Raw genomic sequence first — 24326 nt, 5'->3', positions numbered from 1 at the left:
ACCACAGTCTGGTGGGCATGGACGGGCCCCCACCCCTCCCGAAGGCGGACAGGGGCCGCTTCTAGCAACACCAGGGCCTTCGTGGGTGGCGGGTGGTTGCCTGCCGGGGCGTGGGCAGTACCCTCAGGCATATTGGGGTCAGTCATTGCCTGTGTCCGGGGGGATGCCAACTGTTCCTGGCTCGGCGGCGGCCATCACGGCTACGGGGGTTCTGCCTTGGGGCGGTCAAATGCCCGGAGCCTATCCTTTTGGGTGGCCGTAGGTGGCTTGCAACCCTTGGGGTTACTCCCAGAACCCTTATGGGTCCATCCCTCTTTTGTCTATCCCGTTCGGTGACCCTGGAATGCCATTGGGTGACCACCTGACTCCCGCTACTACTAGGGAAAAAATTTTGAGAGGGGAGTATGTGGACGTCTTTAGTCTACTCTACAGGGAATTGGAAAAGAAGAGCAAGGAGGAGCTAGATGAGAAGGAGAAGCTCAGGAGGCGGAAGGTGGATAGGACTTGGGCCAACTGGCTTCCAGGTTTCCTCATCTACGCCGGGGTTATTGCTAGGGCACAGCCGAACAGGGCCGCCACTCTTTTCCAATACTGCGACATCATCTACCGGGCCTACTCCGACTTCGCGGGGTCAGCTTGGTTACAATATGATGAGACGTTCCGCATGAGGGCGGCCATCAACCCTCTATTGCCTTGGGACCAAATTAATCAACAGTTGTGCTAGCAACTGATGGCCCTGGCTAAGCCTAACCTTGGGGATAGCGCCGATAGCGGGCATTTGGTCCACAAACAGGCGATTAACCCAACAGCCCGCTTTACGGCGGGTCAGCCGGTTCAACCCCGGCTGTTGTGTTGGGAGTACACCTCGCAGGGAGTCTGTTCACGGAAAGCTTGTAGGTTCAAGCACGAGTGCCCGTTATGCGGTGGTACCCATGCCTTCTCGGCGTGCGGTAAGGCCAAGCCAAAGGGCGGGCCCAAGCGCCCCGGGGGCGGTGGCGGTTCCCAGCCACTGGGTCAAGGGCCCCAGCCCCATTCGGCTGAAGGTCCTTGAACAGTTTATCAAGGAATACCCACGGGTTGCAGATAAGAAGTATTTGTTGAAGGGTTTTATGTTTGGTTTTCGCATCCCTTATTCGGGGCCCCGGGCACCTAGTTTGGCGCCCAATTTGCGTTCTGTTTTGGGTTTAGAGCACGTGGTCAGGGACAAAATTCGGAAGGAATGTGCTTAAGGGCGAGTCCTTGGCCCTTTTGAAGCGCCCCCCCGTTCCCAACTTTAGGGTCTCACCGCTAGGCGTAGTCCCTAAAAAAGCTGTGGGCGAGTTCCGGCTGATCCATCATTTGTCTTACCCCGCTGGGGGGATCGGTCAATGATGGCATCCCTGACCACCTATGTTCAGTACGTTACACGTCATTTGATCAGGCTGTTAGAGTTATCCGAGGTTGTGGGGCTGGGGCGGAGATGGCTAAGTGCGACATCAAGTCTGCATTTCGCCTGCTCCCGGTCCACCCAGATGACTTTGAATTATTAGGTTTCCAGTTTGAGGGCAGTTTCTATGTAGATAGGGCGCTTCCCATGGGGTGTTCGGTGTCTTGCGCAGCCTTTGAACGTTTTAGCTCTTTCCTGGAATGGCTGGTTAAATGCGAGTCAGGCCGCAACGAAGTGGTTCATGATCTGGACGACTTCCTGTTCGCAGGTGCCCCTGGGTCTGGCCGTTGCGCCAAGCTGCTTGACCTCTTTGTAAGGTTGGCGGGCGTGTTGGGGGTACCACTTGCCCACGAAAAGACCGAGGGCCCTGCAACGCGTATCACATTCTTAGGCATTGAGTTGGACACCGTACGGCAAACTTCCTGGTTGCCGGACGATAAGGTCTGGCAGCTCAGAGTCAGGCTGGAAGCATTGAAAGCGAGTGTTCCTCCTTGAGCTACAACAGCTCGTGGGATACTTGAATTTCGCTTGCCGGGTCGTAGTCCCGGGCAGGGCATTTCTTCGGCGCCTATGCGACGCCATGGCGAACCTCCGGCTCCCCCACCACAGGGCCAGGATAACTGAGAGCATACGCAGGGACCTGGAGGTTTGGGAGATGTTCCTGGAGGGTTACAACGGGGTTTCCTTTTGGCGAGAGGACCTCAAAGTTGAGGCGGGTATTCAAATCTCGTCCGACGCTTCCGGCTCCAATGGTTTTGGGGTCTTCTTCAAGGGGCAGTGGTGTGCCGAACAGTGGCCTGAGGACTGGCAGCGCTCCGGGATTTGCAGGAACCTGACCTTCTTGTAATTTTTTCCTATTCTGGTGGCGGTTTTTCTCTGGGGGGAGCACTTTGCCAACCGGGTAGTGCATTTCTGGTGCGACAACCTGTCGGTGGTGCACGTAGTTAATGCACTGATGTAGAAATCTAAGCCAGTGATGTCGCTTGCCCGAGTTTTCGTGTTGCGGTGCCTACGGTTAAATGTTGTGTTTTTAGCCAAGCACGTGCCGGGCGTGAATAACGGGGTGGTGGACGCCCTGTCTCGCCGACAGATGGAGCGATTCCGCCTTCTTGCCCCGGAGGCCGACGCCCAACCTCTGCGGATGCCACCCCACCTTTGGCAACTTGGCAGGTCGAAGCCGGGAGGGCAATCCTTTTAGCACTGGCCCCAAGCACGTGTTGGGCTTATGAGCGCGCGGCTTCACAGTTTAAGGTATTCCACCGCAACACAGGGTTGGGTGAGGTGTGGCCCATCCCGGTCACCCATCTGATGTAGTTTTGTGTTCTACAGAAGACCAAAGGGATCAAGGTAAAAACCATTAGAGGCCAGTTGGCGGCACTGGCGTTCCTAAGTAAAGCCTTGGGTTTTCCTGCCGCAGGAGAGGACTTCAGAATTAAGAAAATGCTTGAGGGTTGGACTAGGGAGCAGGGGGCTGGGGTTGACAACAGACAGCCCATATCCCCGGCTATATTAAAAGGCCTGGGTGCTGTCTGGCCTGAGGTCTGTGGTTCTGGCTACGAAGTGGCCTTGTTTCACGCCGCGGCCCTCACGGCCTTTTTTGGCGCATTACGGGTTAGCGAGCTGGTACTGGCTTTGCGCAGGGACACTTCGGACACCGCTCTGCAAAGCGGTGACGTTTCTTTCAAAGGAGGGCACGTGTTGCTCCAGGTTTGCCGGTCCAAGACGGATCAACTCAGGAAGGGCACGACGGTCAAGCTCGGCCCATGTTCTGAGCCTGGGCTTTGCCCGGTCCAAGCCCTATTGGAGTATGTTCAGGCCCGTGGTACCGCCCAGGGCCCCTTTTTCCTGCACGAGTGTGGGTCCCCGTTGACTAAGTACCAGTTTTGGACAGTTACCACTCGGGCACTTGGCAAACTAGGTCTGGGCGGAGTCAGGTTTGGCACCCACTCCTTCCGGATTGGGGCGGCCTTGACTGCCGCGGCCATGGGTTGTCCAGGGCCGATCATACAGAGGGTAGGGCGGTGGAGGTTTTCTGCTTACCGTGCCTACGTTAGACCATTGCTGCCCCCTTGGGGGGGGAGTTGTTATGATGTTCTGACGTTGTTTTTTGCATTACAGGTGCTGTGGCTCATCATGGGAGGCTGAGGATCCTCATATGCGGGCACAGCATGATCTTTTGGGCGGCCCATTTCGCCAGAAGTTCGTCGTTCGGTTCGCAACTTGGGCTGAGCGAATGGGCCACGATTGAATGGTTGGGGAGACGGGGGCTCCGTTGGGCCCAGTTGCTGTCACTGTTGTATGACAGTCGACCCCGTTCCCCGCCCCATGTGTTGGTCATCCACCTTGGTAGGAATGACCTGGGCCTGTTGCAAGGCAGGGCCCTCTCATTGCAAGCGATCTCGGACCTGCGGGCCATCAAGAGGCGGTGGCCCGGGGTCAGGATCATCTGGTCCGCGATTCTGCCTCGCAGGTACTGGCAGTCCGCTTGGAACCTGGCTGGGCTCGAGCGGGCCAGGAGAAAGGCGAATCGGGCCCTGAAGTTGGCCCTAGAGGGAGGGCTGGGTACTTACCTCCCGCACCCGGGCATTATTGTTCATAATGCCGAGTTGTACCGACCAGATGGTGTCCATCTGTCCGATACTGGGAACTGGGCCTTCTTGTCTGAATTGAGGCAAGGTCTTCGGGAGGCGTTGGGCCTCCCGGGGGTCGCGAATGCCTAAGCAGAGGCTTGGCATTGCGGTGGCGGAATTTGCATGGCATTCAGACCTTGCCGGTGAACACCCAGGCCTTGGCACCTGTTTTGTGCGTGCGATCCGTATGATAGGCAGATGGGCTTGATGGCTCAATGCCCTGGAATACGGATCGGGTTCATGCATCCCTTGCCGCCCCCTTCTGGTGATCGGGGCCGGGCCGGGGATGGCATGTTTGGTCTGCCGCCTGGATCACAGCCGCATGAGGACGGCTAGGACCAGGGGTTGGATGTCTCGCCCTTGCAGGACTTGGCAGGGTCAGGGGTGACCCCAGGACTCGTCCTCTCTGTTCACCTTGTCTCGTTAATGTTAATAAAGTGGCCCGTTTCCCCAACTACAGTTGTCTGCCTCTTTATTCCATCTGGGGGGGCAATTCGGCCCCACCCCGGCTGCGCGCCGTGGGGCCATCCTTTGCAGCCCCGACAGGAGAGAGAGCAACTTCCCGGGCATCCGGAGATTTCCCTGGGGGCGGGGGCAAAGGCTTTAAGTAGCCTCTGCCCCGGGCGTCTCCACACAGTTCCGTGGAGTCGTTGGCCCGCCCGCCCTGCAGCAGTACAGGTTTGTTACCGGTCGCCTTATTAGGGGCCAGGTAGGAATTTTTTCACATCACCTAAATTGGCCTGGGTGGTGTGTTTTTTGCCTACCTTGTACTGCCAGCAGCGGTGTGGTTTTGGTTAGGTAGCTAATTCGGTCACTTTGCGGAATTTGCATGGCATTCAAACCTTGCCGGTGAACACCCAGGCCTTGGCACTTGTTTTGTGCGTGCGATCCGTATGATAGGCAGATGGGCTTGACGGCTCAATGCCCTGGAATACGGATCGGGTTCATGCATCCCTTGCCGCCCCCTTCTGGTGATCGGGGCCGGGCCGGGGATGGCATGTTTGGTCTGCCGCCTGGATCACAGCCGCATGAGGACGGCTAGGACCAGGGGTTGGGTGTCTCGCCCTTGCAGGACTTGGCGGGGTCAGGGGTGACCCCAGGGCTCGTCCTCTCTGTTCACCTTGTCTCGTTAATGTTAATAAAGTGGCCCGTTTCCCCAACTACAGTTGTCTGCCTCTTTATTCCGTCGGGGGGGGGGGCAAATAATTTTGATATTAAAACCCCAGAAAGACCCGGAAGAAGTAGTGGCAAATATTAAAGAAGACAGGTCTAGAGGAACGGTTTTTACAGGCCATACAGGAGATATACAAAGGAGGCAACGCAAAAGTAAGGGTCAACAGTGAACATTCACAAGCGTTTGTGTTACAAGGGTGGGTAAGACAAGGCTGTCCACTATCCCCGCTCATATTTATAATAGCTATAGAACAATTAGCAGAACGTATTAGGAACGCGGGGAAAATAGAGGGGTATAAGTCGGGTAAGGAAGAAATGAAAATTAATTTATTCGCGGACGATATCATTGTAATTATGTCAAACCCTAAAGACGGTGTTAAAGAGATCAAGATTATTTTAGAAGATTTTGAAAAGTGTTCAGGACTAGGAGTGAATATGGCAAAATCAGAAATTTTATACCTTAATGTTAATAGAGAGGAAAGACAGGAAATAAATAGGATTACAAATATAGGAATGGGGGCTAAGAGACTTAAATACCTAGGAATAGTTTTGCAAAAAGATATTGATAAAATGATAAAGGAAAACTATGGTAAAGTATGGAAGAAAATAAAGAGAGACATGAATAAATGGAACCATAAAATATTAGAGATATCAACTAGAATAAGATCCCTCAAAATATTCTGGCTACCAAAGTTAATGTATCTATTCCAAACGTTGCCCCTAGGTTTGAGGAAAAAACAAATTGAGCCATGGAATAAAGCATTTAAAGTGTGGATTTTTAATAACAAAAATTGTAGGTTTCATAAGAGAACCTTATATAACCTTAAATCAGAATTAGGTTGGGGAATCCTATGTGGCCTTTCAACTAAGAGCGTTACTAGAATTGAGTGAGGAAAAGGTACAGAAGTGGGTTAACTTTGAGAATGCAGTTAATAGAGGCATTGGTAGATTTGGTATCTTTTCTATAGTGTTGACAAAAGATCTAAAAGCAGTAATAGGGCCCAGAAGAGTATCTTTAGAAATCTGGATGAAATGGTACCCCTAGTGGTTAGGAAAGGTCTCAAGATGGGCACCCCTAGAAGCTATTAAGGATGTGCAAGATACAAAATGGGGGGAAAGGTTAAAAAATAAAGGCTATTATAGGGTGGGTGATATGTTTAGGGGCGGTAAACTAAAACCTTTACAGGAAATTACAGAAGAGATAGGTAAACAATACTGGTTAAAAATAGCAGGCTTACACAAGGCAGTCAAAAAGATCAGTGAAAAGGGAGTGCTCTGGTTAGATGCACCAATGGAAGAGATATACAAAGTATTGGCCAAACAAAGGAAGGGACTAGTGGGGTTATTATATAGAAAAATGATATCAAATAAAGATAAAACAATAGAATATTTACAAAAGAATTGGAGTCATGAAGGCTAGATAACAGGGAGGTTGGCTGGGAAAATCCTGAAAGGACTAGAAGGGATTAAAGTAATTAAATTTAAAGAACTGGAATATAAATTCCTTACAAAACGGTATAGGACACCTGCACAATTAGCCAATATATTCCCAGGAATGAGTTCCAAGTGCTGGCATTGCAAACAAACTAAGGGTTGGTTCGCACATATGTGGTGGGAATGCGAAGAGGATAATAATAATAATAATAATAATAATAATAATAATAATAATAATAATAATAATAATAATTTATTTATATCCCGCCCTCCCCGCTGGGGCAGGCTCAGGGTGTGGCAAAAGCCATGTTAAACAATAAAACAATTATGCATTTCTATACCATTTAAAATTTACCATTAAGTTTACATAATATAAAAGTCTAAAATCAATCTAAAATAATCTCATCTTATTAAGCCCTTCTGGGGGGAAATTATTGAAATTACCAGAAAAGTTTGTAATGCAACATTAACCATCGGCTTTAACCTGATGTTGTTAAGTACAACAGGAAGTTCGTACTAAATAGACCCACTCAAAACCTTGCCAAGGCGATGATATTAGCGGGGAAGGCGGTCATTGCTATGGGTTGGAAAGATAAAAGTAAATGGTCAATAGAAATCTGGCACAATTATTTGTTTGATTTCATACAGTCTGACATCATGGCATCAATCAACAAGGATTCAACGTGGGAAGATAAAGCCAAGGAAATCGAGTCCAGATGGAAGCCCTATTTAGAATGGATGTCGGAACAAAAGAGGAAGGACATTCAGTGGAAGATCAAGACTTTGTGCCCGTGGCTGAGGGGGAAAGATTAAGAGTAGATGGGGAGGGATGGGGTGTTGGAGTAAGAATCTATCTCCACCCAGTATGACAGCTCTGCTCTGACAGCTGGTGATCTAGCAGGCATGCTAGGTCACAGTGACCTTATCAGCAGGCTGGTTTGAGCCAGCTGAGGACAGGTGAAGCAACCTGCTGAGTCAGCATGACACTGCACAGCCAGGATTGGCTGACTGAACTATAAGTAGACTGTGTGTGCTATACACAGGTCTCTCTTCGAGAGTTAGCTGGCTGGCGGAGCATTTTGACGGTGTGAACAATATATTGGACTGCACTAGTGAGCACTTACTGTATATTCTGTAAATACACTACTTTGGCACTAGCTGCAGGTGTCTGGCTGATTTCTTTCCTGGAGCTCTGTGTCGGGCACGTCACGAGGCTCACTCTGCTAACTACCGCACCGACATGGGGGGGAGGAAGGGCTTTTTGTAAATGAAACAAACATACGTTGTAATGGTCTATTTTATAAGAGTTAATAAAAAATAATACTAATTAAAAAAACCAACTCACAACTCCAGGGCCAACACTGAAGCTCATACAAGCACACAGTGTCATTCCCAAGGCGTATTACCGCAACGCACATCAAACCACAAGAAATATTAAAAGGTACTTTTACCAACAGGTTTTCAACACACCTGTATGCGATTTGACAAGCCAGGAAAACAACGCAAACACTTACTACAGAAATGACTTACGACAAAAATTATGAACATCATTTATAAATAGCATGAAAAAAATCTATGCAATTATTTAACCCTTTAGGGGCCAGTGATTGCAACTGGAAGATCCAGAAAGTTTCTTAGCAGAGTCATCTATACGGCCAGAATACTTAAACAAAGCAATAAATTTCATGTCATCAATGCTGTGATTCATCTCTATGTAATGATTAGTTAACGGAGCTTCAAAATTTTTCATTCTCACCCGGGAACGGTGTTCCGCCGCTCATACTCTAACGGGCCGGGTGGTGTTACCCACATAAATGCGATTGCAGCTGCACAATATTGCGTACACCACAAATGCAGAGTTGCAATTACTGAAATGTGGTAATTTATATTGTTTATCTCTGTCAGGTGGTGCAAATTTTTTTGTCTGAATTGCCATAGGGCACATAGTACTGTTCCCGCATCGGTAATGTCCCAAAGGGCCACCAGATGGCACCACAGGTCTTGTTAAATCCGAATGAATAAGAATGTCCTTAAAAGATCTCGTTCTATGGAAGCCTACGAAAGGCACTTCCTTACACCCCGGCACTTCCGACAAGAGGTGCCAATGCTTAATAATGATTTTCTTAATTGCAAACGCATGTGGCATATAATCAATAGCACAAGTGATTCCCTGATGGTTATATTTATTTTTCCGCTGTAATAAAGTGGTTCTCTGTACACCCTGTGCTCTGCAAGTTGCCTTGGCAATGACTTGAGCAGGAAACCCTCTTTGTAAAAAGCTCTCAGTCATAAGATCTCTATGCTGTTTATACTCTGTTTCAGCTGTTGAATTTCTTTTTAAACTTAAAAACTGTGAAGGCAGCAAATTTGCCCACAGGTGGTACAGATGAAAAGAAGCAAAATGCAAATATGAACCCCGGTCCGTGTCCTTGGAATAAGGGTTTACAGCTATTTTGTGCTCAAAATCTTGATTGACTGTGAGGTCTACAAAAGACACGCACTCAAAATGTGTTTTACCAGAAAATTTTATCGTCGGATGAATATTGTTCAACCACTCCACAAACGGTTCAAATTTTGACCTATCTCTTAAAATGAAAAAAGGTCATCAATATAACGGTAATAAATTAGAATATCAGCGTAAAACAACTTGACTTGGGGGTGGTTAATAAATTCTTCCTCCAGTTTTGCCACAAACAAGTTGGCAACACTGGGAGCCATGCTACTTCCCATGGAAACTCCCCTGCAGAAGGAAACAAGATATAGGGAAAAGTTAACAGATGACAGCCAGTTGCTTGGGGGCCTGATAGGAACCCTCCGGGGGCCTGATTTGGCCCCCAAACTGCATGTTTGACACCCCTGGCATATGCCATTTGTGGTTATCGTGAGTTCCACACTCTTCCATTTCAAATAAAGCAATAGTTGTTTGATCAAGCAAGCCTTTTTATTTATAAAGGTATTTTTTCCTAGCCCTCAAATGCAACATAAATTCCAACCAAAGGTGGAAAAAACAGGTCAAACGCAGAGAAACTTCAGCTCCCTCCCTCCCACTCTCTAGCAGCCAACCACCATGCCCTTTCCCAAGCAAACATGGGTAGCCAGTCAAGTCCAAACATGAACCAAACAACAGTGTTTCATTTAGTGGCAGCATCTCACTCTGTTGGAAGCTCCCCAGGTGTCGCACTGTGTCCCTCATCTCCCCCTTCACCTTCACTCCCTCAGCCCTCCTCTCCGTCTGACTGCACCCCAGGATTCTTTAAACTCTTAGACTATCTTTTTTCCTCCCCCCCCCCCTTTAAGTGCTGCTCAGCTGCTCTCAGCATCCTGTCCCTTCTGAAAAACATTTAGTGTATCAGGCTGACTTTTGTGTACTTCTTTCTTAGGATTAGGAGCCCCGTGGCGCAGAGTGTTAAAGACGCAGTTTGATCCCTGGCGGAAGCTGGGTATCCAGGTAGCCGGCTCCAGGTTGACTCAGCCTTCCATCCTTCCGAGGTCGGTCAAATGAGTACCCAGCTTGCTGGAGAGAAATTGTAGATGACTGGGGAAGGCAATGGCAAACCACCCCATAAAAATTGCTATATATATGGAACTATTTCGTATAAATGAGAGTTACTATTGTTACTTATTCACGGTCTTTATTGACTACACCCACCTGGAGGTTGGCAATCCTATAAAGCAGGGGTGGCCAACAGTAGCTCTCCAGATGTTTTTTGCCTACAACTCCCATCAGCCTCAGCCAGCATGGCCAATGGCTGGGGCTGATGGGAGTTGTAGGCAAAAAAAACATGTGGAGAGCTACCGTGGACCACTCCTGCTATAAAATGAAGCCAGTGTCAAACAACTTTCCCGTCTTAGAAATGATTACCTAAAGTTCTGAGAAGAATTAATGGCAATGTTGTTATTGCTGTGACAAAATGCCCTGAAAGACTGTCCTCATAATTTGCTCATGGTTCATTTTGCAATACCGGGTACAAGGTGCAAACAACAAGGTGCGTCAGATCGACCACCTGGATTTAACAAAAAAAGGGTTTCCCTTTTGCTTTTGGGTACCTTATATATCTTGAGAGGTTGCTTACGCATAACATTATCAGCAGGTTAAATGCTCTTCATTGGTGGGAAGTCCAACCTTTTTTAAAAAAATGGTCCAAAATGGCTAAGTATTGTAAGATATACTCCTCTAACTCATAGTATGGCAGCAAATCAATCTATGGGGGGGGGGGGGGGGGTGACCTGAAATTTCAATAATTAGAATTTTCTCTCTTTTTTGGCTTGTAAATTGATTTGGCAAAATAGGACTGCGTGCAGTGTCCAAGAACAGTAGAGTATGAAGTCCAGTTTTGCAATCCACAGAATTATGCAAAAGTAAAGATAAAGCTGTGCCCACTGGTCAGGGGATTTTGTTTCTTACAGTTTCTCTCAATCGTTCTAAACAAAGATCAACTGAATTTCCAGTCTGGTCTCCCTCACTTCTTTTCAGATCAAAGAAATTGCTTCCGTAGGTCATATCAACGTATTTCCTTCCGGTAAGCTATCTTGGTTCATTATCCCCTATTCTTTTTAAAAACTTTTCCATTCAGATTTAATTTTGCTTCTAAAGCTTTAGATATTTTGGGTTATATAACCAGTTAAATATACAGCGGTATCTTATGGCTCCAATACATAATTGGGTTTGTTGTGAAAGGTTTTGCATGTTTATTAGTGGGTTCCAGTTTGAATTGGTTAGTGAAAACTTTTAACTGAGTTAAGGGCCCCTTACCAGTTGGTTTAGCTGATGCTGATGTCATCTGCCATAGGGAGAGAAAAAATAATTTTCTTTATTCAATATCACAGAATCTTTAAAAAGTAACTTCTGTGGGGGATCTGATAATCGGCTTTGTTTATTTCAATAAATTTAACTGATTGTTTTACGGTTAAAAGGCAGAACAAAGTCTGAGTCCAGTGATGCCAGCAAGGTTTTATTCAAGCTATAAGCTTTCATGTGCACATACAGTTCTTCAGATACCCTGAAATGAAAATTGCCAGTTTATACATATAGGTAGAGGGTGAGCAGCAAATTAGCATACAGAATAACAATGGTATTTAACGAATGCAATGACCAAACTGGAATAGCAAGCTTAGTTTATATGGTCACCATTTGTTTGAGTTCAATTCCAGGAGAAAGTATAGTGAAGGAAATAAATATAACAAAATCAGAGATTGATGGGCAGCTGTAACCCCCTTAACCATGGAATGGTGAGGGTAATTAACTGAGACCCTGTTATCATGCTCCATCTGTCTTCTTTCAAGTGTGGAGGCAACCTTACAGCATCATCTTCTTTGAGAATAATGCACAGTATATCTCCTCTGTCCCCACACCAAAGAAATACATAACAATCTACCATTCCAGATTAAATTAAATTCTACTATTCATTACATTACAATCTACTATTCAAAAGAAGAAATAAACTAAAGAGGATGTATATAGTCCTTCTGGGGGATTAGTAGGAATACTGAATGACGTTAGCATATGTAGTGAGATAAGAAACCAATATCATTGTTAAATCCTGGGGGTTCCATGGTTCTGAGTCTGGCAATAATTTGTAACTCAGCAATTTCCCTTTCTAGTCTATTCCTGAACTTCCTTTGCAGTAAAACAGCTACTATGAGGTTACCCAGTGAATGTCCTGGAAAGCTGAAGGGTTTTACAGGTTTCTCAGTCTTGTGATTCTTGAAACTACCACAGGACTTTCGCGATGCAATCATCATCACTCTACACAAGAACAATGGGGAAAAGTCAGACTGCTCCAACTACCGGGGGATAACCCTGCTCTCCATCGCAGGCAAAATCCTTGCCAGAATACTCCTGAATTGACTGGTGCCCACCATTGCAGAAGAACTCCTCCCAGAGAGCCAGTGTGGCTTCAGAGCTAACAGGAGCACCACCGACATGGTATTTGTTCTCAGGCAGATTTAAGAGAAATGCAGGAACAGAACAAGGGGTCTATATGTGACTTTTGTCGACCTTACCAAAGCTATCGATACCGTTAGCAGGAAAGGCCTGTGGCAAATCTTGGAACGTTTAGGATGTCCCCCAAGGTTCCTCAGCATGATCATCCAGCTACATGAAGACCAGCGAGGCCAAGTCAGACACTGCAACGACCTCTCGGAGCCCTTCCCAATAGGCACAGGTGTAAAGCAAGGCTGCGTTCTCGCGCCAACTCTCTTTACGATCTTCTTTAGCATGATGCTTTAAAGAGCCGCAGTAGATCTAGATGATTACGATTGTGTCTACATCCGCTATCGCACCGATGGCAGCCTGTTCAACCTGAGGTGACTAAAGGCTCACTCCAAGACAATGGAAAAACTTATCCGAGAGCTACTATTTGCTGATGATGCTGCACTCGTCTCCCACTCGGTATCAGCTCTGCAGCATATGACGTCCTGCTTTGCAGAGGCTGCCAAGCTATTCAGCCTAGAAGTTAGTCTGAAGAAGACAGAAGTTCTCCATCAGCCTGCACCCCAGGAAGATTATCACCCTCCCTGCATCACTGTGGGTGAATCAGTTCTGAAGACAGTCCAGCAGTTCAGCTACCTGGGGTGCATCATCTCCTCAGATGCCAAGATCGACAAGGAGATTGACAACAGGCTGGCAAAGGCAAACCGTGCATTTGGCCGACTGCACAAGAGTGTGGAGCAACAAGCATCTGAAAAAAGGCACAAAGATCAATGTTTACAAAGCGGTTGTGATGACAACCCTCATCTACGGCTCCGAATCGTGGGTTTTATACCGTCATCACCTGCGACTCCTTGAGCGCTTTCATTAGCGCTGCCTTTGCACCATCCTCAACATGCACTGGAGTGACTTTGTGACCAACACTGAAGTCCTCAAGCGGGCGGAGGTTACAAGCATCGAGGCACTGCTGTTGAAGACGCAGCTGCGCTGGGCAGGGCATATTTCTAGGATGGAAAACCACCGCCTTCCCAAGATTGCTCTGTATGGCGAACTTTCCACTGGCCATCGAAATAGAGGGGCACCAAAGAAGAGGTACAAGGACTCCTTGAAGAAATCCCTTGGCACCTGTCGCATCAACCATCACCAGTGGTCTGACCTAGCCTCAAATCGCAAAGCATGGGGACACACCATCCACCAGGCTGTCTCTTCCTTTGAGAACGCACGCATAGCTGGTCTTGAGGACAAAAGGAGATTGAGGAAGAATCGCACTACTACAGCACCAACCCCAAATCAGACTTTTCCCTGCAGCCACTGTGGCCGGATCTGCCTGTCCCGCATTGGTCTTGTCAGCCACCAGCGAGCCTGCAGCAGACGTGAACTACTGCATCCTTCTTGAATCTTCGTTCGTGAGGTCAAGCCAAGAGAGAAGAGAGTTATAGAGGTGATAAAACAAACATCTTCATGGAATGAAAAATTGAGCTCATTGATACACAAAGAGGGATCTGACCTAATGGATATTAAGAATTAAAGGTCTATATCTCTTCTAAACTCAGATTATAAAATCTTTGCGGCTATTCTGGCATATAGATTGAAGAAAGTCATTCCAGACGTGATACATGAAGATCAAACCGGTTTTATCCCAAGAAGGCAGATGAGACAAAATGTAAGAACTATTTTAAATATTTTGGAATTTTACTGGGAACATCTGGATAAACAAATGGCATGTATCATGCTGGATGCAGAGAAAGCATTCAACAATGCGAATTGGGACTTCATGTTAAAATGTTTAGAAGCTATTAGATGTGGAGGATATTTTGGGAGTTTGGTGAAAGCCATCTATTCTAATCAGAAAGCTAGAGTTAATATTAATGGAGAACCATCAGATTTCATAGTTATTGAACAAGGTACAAGGCAAGGATGTCCATTTTCGCCATTATTGTTTGCTTTGACATTAGAATATTTGATTAATTCTATCCGAGAAGATCAAGAGATAAGAGGAACAAAGATTAAGGGTGAAAATTTTAAAGTTCAAGCATTTGCTGATGATTTGATGTTTATAGTTGAGGAACCGGTTAATTCAATTGATAAGTTAAAAGGAAGGTTGAAACAGTTCGGGGATGTAGCAGGTTTCAAAGTGAATTACCTAAAAACCAATTTTTTAGCAAAAAATATGACAAAAGAGCACATTACTAAATTAGAGAATAAATCTGGATTTGGATATGAAAAGAGGGTAAAATATTTGGGAAATATTTAACAGCTGAATTGAAAACTCTGAACAATGATAACTATGTTAAGATTTTGAAAGAAATAGAAACAGGTTTAGAGAGATGGCAAGATCTACAACTCTCACTGTTAGGAAGAATTGTGACAGTGACAGTAAAAATGAATGTTTTACCCAGAATGTTATTTCTATGCCAAATGATTCCAATTCATGTTACCAATATCTTTTTTCCAACAGTTAAATAAGATAATAGCTAAATTTATAAGGCAAAACAGAAGACCTATGATTAAATTGAAGATTATGCAGGATATTAAACAAAGAGGTGGTTTTGCGTTGCCAGATTGGCAAATATATTATAAAGCATGCATATTGATGTGGGCAAAGGACTGGCTATTGTTAGGGAATAAAAGGTTATTGATTTTGGAGGGAGCAGGTCTTACTAGAGGTTGGCATTCTTACATCTGGTACCAAATACCTACAAAAAATAGACTGTTTCTTAGACATGAAATTAGAATATCAATATATAGAACCTGGATGGGAATAAAACCGCAAATTTATAAATATATACCTAAATGGTTATCACCAGTGGAAGCTTCGATACATCCAAATTTATTTCAGTGGGAAGAGAGATATACCTATGAATCTCTACTAGATAATAGAGGTAACTTGAAGATAGAGGAAAACGTACAATTAGATTAGTGGACAAAAATGCAAATTTAATCCAGATATAAATGTGATAAAGTCAGATTTGCTAAAAAGATGAATGAATTTGATACTATAATTGTAGGAACTAATGAGAAATTGATTACAAAATTTTGTAATTGGTTGTTGGATGTTAAAATGCAGGATGAGATTGTCCAAGAAAGTATGATAAAATGGATGCAAGATATTGGGCACAACATAGAGCTGGTAGAATGGGAGAAAATATGGAAAGAAAATATAAACCTAACAAGATCGTTCACATTCAAGGAAAATCTTTATAAAATAGCATAGCGATGGGATATTACACCAGAAAAGTTGTCTAAAATGTTCCCGAATACTACCAATCAGTGCTGAAAATGTAAAAGGGTAAAAGGAACATTTTACCACATTTGGTGGCAATATGATAAGGCCAGGAATATTGGGGACAAATTAATAGTTGGATTCAAAAATACTAAAAATGAATATTGTATTCACCTGAACTGAGCCACTTGTGGGAAGGGCGGGGTATAAATCTTAAATAAATAAATAAATAAACTGTATTTGTTGAATATGTGTAGAAGCCCTGTGTCCAAAGTAACTAAGAAATTCTTATTACACACTGTAACTGAAGCAAGGTTGGTGTATGCCAGATATTGGAAAACCCAACAGATACCAAAAAGGGAGGAATGCCTTCAAAAATTGTATGAGGCTGCTGAAATGGATTTTTTAACAGTTAAGTCGAAAGAAGGTAATTTACAAGAATGTAAAGAAACCTGGAAGCCATTATATGAGTGGACGAAGGTCATAAGTTAAAATAAGAAACAGACATTGAATCAAATAATCAGATATGGAAAGAAGTTGAATATAAGTACATTTGATTTAGAAATGGAAGTCCTTGAAACAGATAAGGTGGAATATGATGTATGTAATTGAATTTGTTTCCTAGGCTTCATTGTATATTGTATGTTGTGTGTGTTTTGTTTTTCGTTTGGTGTATATTCTTGTGTTATTTACAATAAAATTTTTTAAAAAATAAGAACGCTTAAGGAAAGCAATCTCCTGGGGGAAAGAAATCTTAGCCCTCTCACAAGTCATCCAGCACAGAAGAAAAAAAGGGAAAATACTTATGGCTCCATATATGGGAAAGTCTTTAGTTATAAAGGTAATCTCATTAAGCATGAAAGGATGCACACAGGAATGTACACTTCTCTGGTTGATTTTAGTATAGGTAGTGAATAGTTGAGTTTAAGTTTTTCACAACGTGGGTACCCTGATCATACAATAGACAGAGCAGACAGAGAACCTTGAAAAGAGGGAGGGAGGAACTCTTGCAATATAAGAAGGAACAGCCAAGCAACAGTATTTATGCTCTCTAGACTTTACTCCACGTGCCATGGCAATAAAAAATATTATATATCGCCACTGCACATTGTAAAACATGTATCTGCCAACTTCCACCACTGACTAAAAATCTGAGGGTAAGAGATGTTAAAGCAGATGCAAAGAAAGTTGTTCAGCATGATAACAAACCTCTTGGAACCACAAATGTAGGACGTTTAAATCATGCAAATTTATGTTAACCACCTCTGAGTTTGTTGAACCAAAGAGTGGCTACAGAGTAAAGTCTAAATCTTTCTCAAACTGTTTGACACGTGCTACTATTTACTGTGCTCTCTGCACATGCCCCAGAACCTATGTGGGGGGTACTATGAGACCTCTGAGGACTAGAATATTGGCGCATGTTTGTCGTTTGAAAAATATTGTGCAAGGGGCCCCCACTTGTGGAACATTTTAGTATGGCCAAGCACGATCCAGAAGCGATAAGATTTTTTTTGTGCTGCAAAAAATAGAGCTGAAAGAAAATCAATCAGGTGATTTACAAAGAAAATTATTACAGAAAGAAGCAGAATGGATTTTCAGGTTACAGACTCTAGAACCTTATGGTCTAAATCAACATAATGTCTTGTCATGTTTTCTGTGAAATGACCTCAAAAATAATTTTGATGCACTGGTTATTTTAAAACAAGTTAAAACGGTGTGAACAGTTACTTTAAGAGCTGATGGATACTATAGATGTTTCAGCGGCTGCAGTAATAGTTTGAGCTGTTGCCTGACTTGAAGATGGTTTGGATGTGAGAAACTGTGAAAGTGTTATGCTCAAATGATTTTAAGTATTTTAATATTTATTGTTGTATTTAACTATTTATAAATGGTTCAATGTTTTGAATTGGAATGTTGTCTATACAGGCTCTTGATAAAATCTAGGTTGCTTTGTGCAACTATGAAACGTGCTGAGATAATTGCCGGCAATGCGTTGAGGAGTTTATCAACAAAGAGACATTCCATCTGAGTCTGTGATGGAAGACTAAGAAGAAAAGAAGCGCTGTTGCATGGTCTCCTTCTCATATGGGACTTTTACCTTTCTGGGGCATACCTCTCACAACCATTTGAATTCCTGCCTGTTTTTGGCAATCTCGAGGTGATGCCTTTTGTGAGTGATATTAAATTCTTGTTTAGAATTCCTATCGTTTGCTACACAGTTCGTACTTGTGTTTTGGTTTATCCTGTGTACTGCTTTTGTTCTACAATTGTATCTAGAGCCTGACACAATCTTCATCAACACCACAGGAAGCATGCTTGGTGGAAGAATAAAGAAAACAAAAGGTGGAATGTGGAAAAGGAATGGAGATATTTTCAGTGCTGACTCATTCCACCCACCACCCACACACACCGGCTATAAAGAATCCAAGCAGCTGTGAACAGATAGCTTTTTTAAAGACTGCTGCAGACGCTCTAGTCATAAGTATCACGTTTGACATTTGGCTGACTAAGAGCCAAGGAAAAGGAGAAGATAAATCTCTATCTCAAATTTCTGAAAATGCAGGTGCTGCCCCGGATGAGGGATTATTATAACACAGCTTCCTAAATTTCCAACACCATTTCCAGATAAACTGATTAAATACTCCCCCCCTTTGGGATGGCCTTGAGGAAGGACTGAAAGAAAATATTTTGAAACTGATTCATGGTAAGTGCTCACTTGCAGTTGAAGACAGTAATCGAGATCTTCCGTTATAGCAACAAGACAACAAACCAAGTTTGACTTGATTCTGAAACTTATTAGCCTTATTGGAAGGAAGCCTTATTTTGTTATAATGCACGTCTTCCTCCTGTAACCAAAAAGTTAGATATTGAGGAAAATTGGTCTGAGCTGAATAGCCATATAACAAAATTGGTAAGCAAGCATTCCAAAGCCCAAATTCTTTTAGCAGGCATCTGAAATGCCAGAACGAGTCCTAATGATAACTATAAAATACAACCCTTTACTGTGTGAATCAGAGCAGGAGACTATAGGATTGGCCTTTATTAGAACCGCTAAGGACTATAAAACAGGCCTGTAGCCACAGTGGGCCCTTGATCTAGCTCCCAAAACCTCTTAAAAATCCCTGGGCCAAGAGAGGCTAGACTGAAGACAACCAGGGAGCAAGCCTTTTCAGCAATGGCCCTCGATGGTGGAATCAACTTCCAGAGATGGTGTGAGCCCTGCGGGACTTGAACCAGTTCCGCAGGGCTTGCAAAACCTCTCTGTTTCAGCTTGCCTTTGGGACAGAACCTGGTTAAACGGATCTGTAGCCATCCAGCCATCTTGTACATGATCGTGATCTATTGCACTTTATAGCACCGTTTTATCAATTTAATAACTGTGTGATTGAATTTGTAACTGAATTGTATTTTAAAATTGTTTGTTTTATACTGTATTTTACTTATATCACGGTGTTCCGTGTCTGTGAGCCGCCCTGAGCCCGCCATTGGCGGGGGAGGGCGGGATATAAAAATAAACTTATCTTATCTTATCTTACCAATGAAACCCTGCACTTCCTTTTGGCCCTGCCAATCAGCCGCTCACACGCTGCTGAGAGACCACAGCCATCCTCAGCGTAACAGCAGGGTGGAAAGCACTGCCCCCAGGCCCCAGGAAGGAGCAGAACCAGCAGAGTGAGGCTACCGGAATACTCTCATTCTGGGCAGGGCAGTGCAGGCCAAGTTCAGGGGCTGAGAACAATAACGCCGCCGCCACAGCAGCGTGGGTACCAGAGCCTTTTTTTTGCTGGTGAGGCCGCCACACTGATCCCAAAGTGCCTTACTGCCAGAGAACTGAAGAGTGGAAGATGGGTTTTGCTGTGCCTTCCACTGACTGAAGTGGGGAAACTGGCGGGGTCAAAGTTCTGATCTAAGCTCGCCTCCTCTTTCTGCCCCCCTTCTGCCACCAATTTTGCCTGTGTGGGTGAAGTGCTGTCAAGAAACTCCCAATTTATTGCAGCCTTACTTAGATCTTTCAGGCTGAGGGCTGTGGCTTCCTGTGTTTCCTCTTTGGAGAAAGCCCAGCCCAGCCAAAGACTGAGAACTTTTTCACAAAGCCTATGTATTCCGGTATGGAAGCTGGTCAGTAACTGAACAGTAACGGGTTTCTGCTAACATTTCAGACAGACCCGACTCAGTAACTGGCTGCTACTGGAATACTCTCACCTTTTCACACAGTCCCGCGGCTGTCCCGGTAGTGAGGCATGCCTGAGGCGTTACTAACAAAGAGCAGCTTCTTCCACTTTTCAAGCCCTCCTTCCGGGTTGAAATCGGTATGGGGTGCCGTGTGAAATGTCCAGTATCTAATCTGGGAGCAGTTTCCGCACCCTTTTTCGCCCGCCGGCACACGATCTCCGGCTTTTTTTTTGAACGTCGGGCTAAGATCGCTATAGCGCTATAGCGACGTATCACAACAGCACCACCATAGGGATTACTGGGTTCCATTAAGATGCCAGAGATCGCCACCGCTGAAATTTGGTAACAGGTGCCCCATTGGATCACAGTTCAAGCGGGAGACCAGGGCACTAGGTGTTGGTCTGTCACCTGTTGCTATAACTTCCATGCCCACACGGGAGTCAGGGGAATGCAATTGGTTTGTAGGTGACTCTGAGGCACATATTTTTTTTGGGGGGGGGGGCTGTTGCCACCTCGAGAGGGGTTGCCCATAGGGCAACAGGTTTCGGCGGGAGAACAGACCAACAGTGATTGGTGAGACAGATGTTGCTAACCCAGCCTGATGTGCACCCATCCATCCCCACAGGCTATAGGCTGGAAAGTGACTTGTGCTAAGCTGCAGCAGGTATAAATGTCAGGGGGCGGAATCCACAGATTTCTGTGGGTTGTAGTTGGTGAATGATTTGTGTGGAAGGCTATTGTTCTAATAGTCATGGTTTCCATCACAACAGTATTGAGACTTCTTATGGAGGTGGTGCAGGTGATGGTCAGTGCCACTGCTGCTTTGTCCAAAGTGCTTCTGCACCATCTATCTATGAGGTGCAGGTAGAGGAGGAGGAGGAGGAGGAGGGCAGCAACTGCAATTAATGTGCCAGTCTTAAGCCCTGAACCCTCCAGGTACAGCAGGAGGGCATCTATGAGGGCACAGTTACCTGTAATTGCTGCCCATACAGTGCCTAGACGCTAGTGGGTGAAATCACGGAGCAAGGACTGGTGGAACAGCAATGTAATGGGCACCTGGACTGATGAAGACTGGCTGGAAAATTTAAGGATGTCTCGGGCAACGTTCTTTGAACTTGTTGGCACCCTGAGGCACCGTTTGGAGCGGCAGGACACACACATGAGGATGGCAATGCCAGTGGAAAAACGAGTAGGAATTGCCATCTGGTACCTAGCCAACACAGAAGTATTTAGAAAAATCAAAGAGCAGTTTGGAGTGGGCCTGTCAACAGGATTCGTCATTATGAAGGAGGTGTGCCAGGTGATCATTGAAGAGCTGTTTAAGAAGAAGGTCTGCCTTGGCAATGATATTGGGATGGTGAGTAAGGATTCTGTATTTTCAGGTGAGGTTTACTAGAGTTATTTTTTAAAAGATGCTTGGCAAGTTTCTTCGTAGCTTCAGAATTAACTCAAGGCATGGGGGGAAATGAATTAACTGTAGTGATGATGATGTTGTGACTCCAGATCAACAACGTTGTCCATTGCCATGGATGAAAAACCTCAATGTTATGCAACAAAAAGCAGTCTCACAAGTAGCTGGTAGCTAGATTTTCTGCTATTAATGGAAACGTAATTCCGACACTGTTTTCTGTCCCCCCAACAGATAATGGACGGCTTTGCCAGACTGCGATTTCCCAATTGCATAGCTGCCCTGGATGCATCCCATATACCAGTGGCACCTCCTGTCCATCGTGCAGAACTCTATAGAAACAGGAAAGGTGGTCACTCAATCCTTCTGCAGGGAGCAGTGGGCCACAGAGGCCATTGTATTGATGCAGAAATCGGTACGAGTGGCAGGAGACACGATGCCAGTGCGTTTAGGGCATCTAAGCTCTGCAGAGCAATGGATGGTGGGGTGTTTGTTCCTGGGTCCCCCGCCATCACAGGGAATCAAGTTACCATTCCACCCTTAATGCTGGCGGATGGGGCATCTCCGTTAAGAAAATAGCTGATGACACCCTACAGAGCCCCCACTGAAAGGAAGGGAAAACTCTTCAACCGGCACCTTTCCAAAGCCAGGATTGTGGTTTGGTAGACTCAAATCACGGTGGAGATGCCTGACAAGGATCCCTCTGAAAGAGGAGGACTTCTCCCTAATTACAGCAGCCTGTGTTGCGCTCCACAACATATGTGAGGAAAAGAGGCATTTCACAGAGCCACTGGACTTAGAGGAGGAGAGAGTACTACCTGCCCCTCCTCCTGAAGTAGCGTATGACTACAGGCACAGATTGCAGGGGGAAAGGTTGCGGGCTGCCTTGAGGGATTTAATTTGCAGTGAATAAATAAATGTATGAAAATAGGAAATACATGAAAATATGGTATGAACAAAACCTGTTCATTTTTGCACTAACCAATACTTACTTCAAACCTTCTGTTGCATTACTAACTGGCTTCATTTTAACTGCATTTGCTTGGTTTCTACTAACACAGTTCCAATGTGGAAATGTTTCATTTGAGGAGGGGGGAAGTGTTCAGTTTATGTAATGAAATAAAAGCTTGCTTTGCGTTTTGCACTCATTGCTTTCTGATTCTCTGTCATTTCACTGGTATAAAAGTATTATACCCTGGGGAGACCAGGAATCTCTGTGGGGTACAGTGCCATAGAGTCCACCTTCCATAGCATTCCCTTTTTTCCTGGGACCTTATATCTTTAGGTAGAAGATGAGTTGTAACAAAAAGGGCCATTTGCAAGGCTGTAAGAAGTTGTTGTCATTGGGGAAACATGGGGGGGGGGGGGGAATCCAGGCAAGCTGCAAAAGTTCGGGGGGGGGGGGGCGGGGAGGGAAACAAATAGGCAGCCTGTTTACCTGTTTCAAAAGAATGGATGGTGGGGAGTAGAGTATTTTAATATCAGGGACTCTTGCATGCAGAGTCTGGTACATGGCAGGGTAGGGTGGGGCAAGAGAGTTTACGATCCCTGGCAATCTGAACATGATGGCAGGGCTGGAAGAAGCAGCCATGAAAAGAGAATGGGGCCAGTGGGGGAGAGGAGACAAATGGACACTTTAAAACACAGGCAGTTTTCCTTCCCCACCCCCCACTGGCTATTGTTAAAACAAAGCTTGAGTTCAGTGAAACTCTTTCAAGGTATGAGCTTTGGTATGCGAAAACTGCATCCCAGACACCTTCCCTGCCTAAGAAGCAAGGCCTCCCGGGTCTTCCCTGGCTTCGGGTGAGGGATGGAGGGGAGGGTTGCCGGATAAACGTTGGAAAAGTCCTGGAGATTTTTGGGTGGGACCTGGGGAGGACAGGGACTTAGAGTCTATCCTCCAAAGTAGGACAGGGAATGACCAGCCACCCTGCATCTCCCGGCCAGCGGAGGGGGGGGAGCAGAGATCTTTCCCGGTCCTGTAGCCTGGCTGCGGAATGACAGGGAATGATGCATCTCCCGGGGAGCGGGGAGGGGCTGGCTGCAGAATGATAGGGAATGACCAGCCACCCTGCATTTCCCGGCCATATGAGCCCCATATTTTCAAAGGAATGACTTCAGCGGCTCTTACATAAAGCAGGAACAGCCTTAATTGTACAGCGAGGGGGATGCAAGTGTCAAAACTGACTACTTGGGATATTACTGTTTTGGAGTAAAATGCGATGACCTAGTCTGAAAGGGGGTGAGAGGGCAGCCCTACAGACTATCCTGGCATCCTCGCTGGGTTGGGGGCAGCTCCATGGACTCTCCTGGCAACTTGGAGGGAAGCGCTAGCCCTACATCGGGGTGGAGAAACTTGTTTAACCGAAGAGCCACACAGAATAAAAGTCAGATGTTTGATAGCCGCAGGACATGAACGTCAGATGCTTGAGAGCGGCAAGGAAGGCAAACAGATGAGGGGGAGGAAGGGGGAAACACAACAACTTTAAATGCATTCTCCAAGCTGCCAGGTTGTTTGTCTCAGAGAAGTGATTTAAATAAGGAAATGCCTCCTCACACACCGACGCTCAGTAGCAAGGCTAGGGGGAGACGGAGGGGAGGGGGAGGCAGACCAACTTGAGCCTGGGAGAACTGCAGCAACAAGAGCACAAAAGAACACAGTGGCGAGACTGTGCAAAAAAGTCTGTGTGCTCCTGCTTAGTGTTAGCGAAGACATCTATGAAATGGAAAGGTTGTGGCTGGGAGCTTAACCTTTGAAAGATGTTAGGAACTTGGAGGAGATGCGGCTGTAGTACATTTTTCAGGGCTTCCCCCCGCCCCCCCCCCTTTCCCAAGAGTGCTTCAGAATGCAAACGCAGAACCAGAATCATGGCGAGCTGCTCAAGAGCAAGGCAAGCGGGAGGAGAATTTGATCTTCCCGCTTTTCTTTG

This window comes from Heteronotia binoei, chromosome 6 (genome assembly GCF_032191835.1).
Source record: "Heteronotia binoei isolate CCM8104 ecotype False Entrance Well chromosome 6, APGP_CSIRO_Hbin_v1, whole genome shotgun sequence".
Classification (NCBI taxonomy): domain Eukaryota; kingdom Metazoa; phylum Chordata; class Lepidosauria; order Squamata; family Gekkonidae; genus Heteronotia; species Heteronotia binoei.
Note: the sequence above shows the minus strand (reverse complement) of the source record.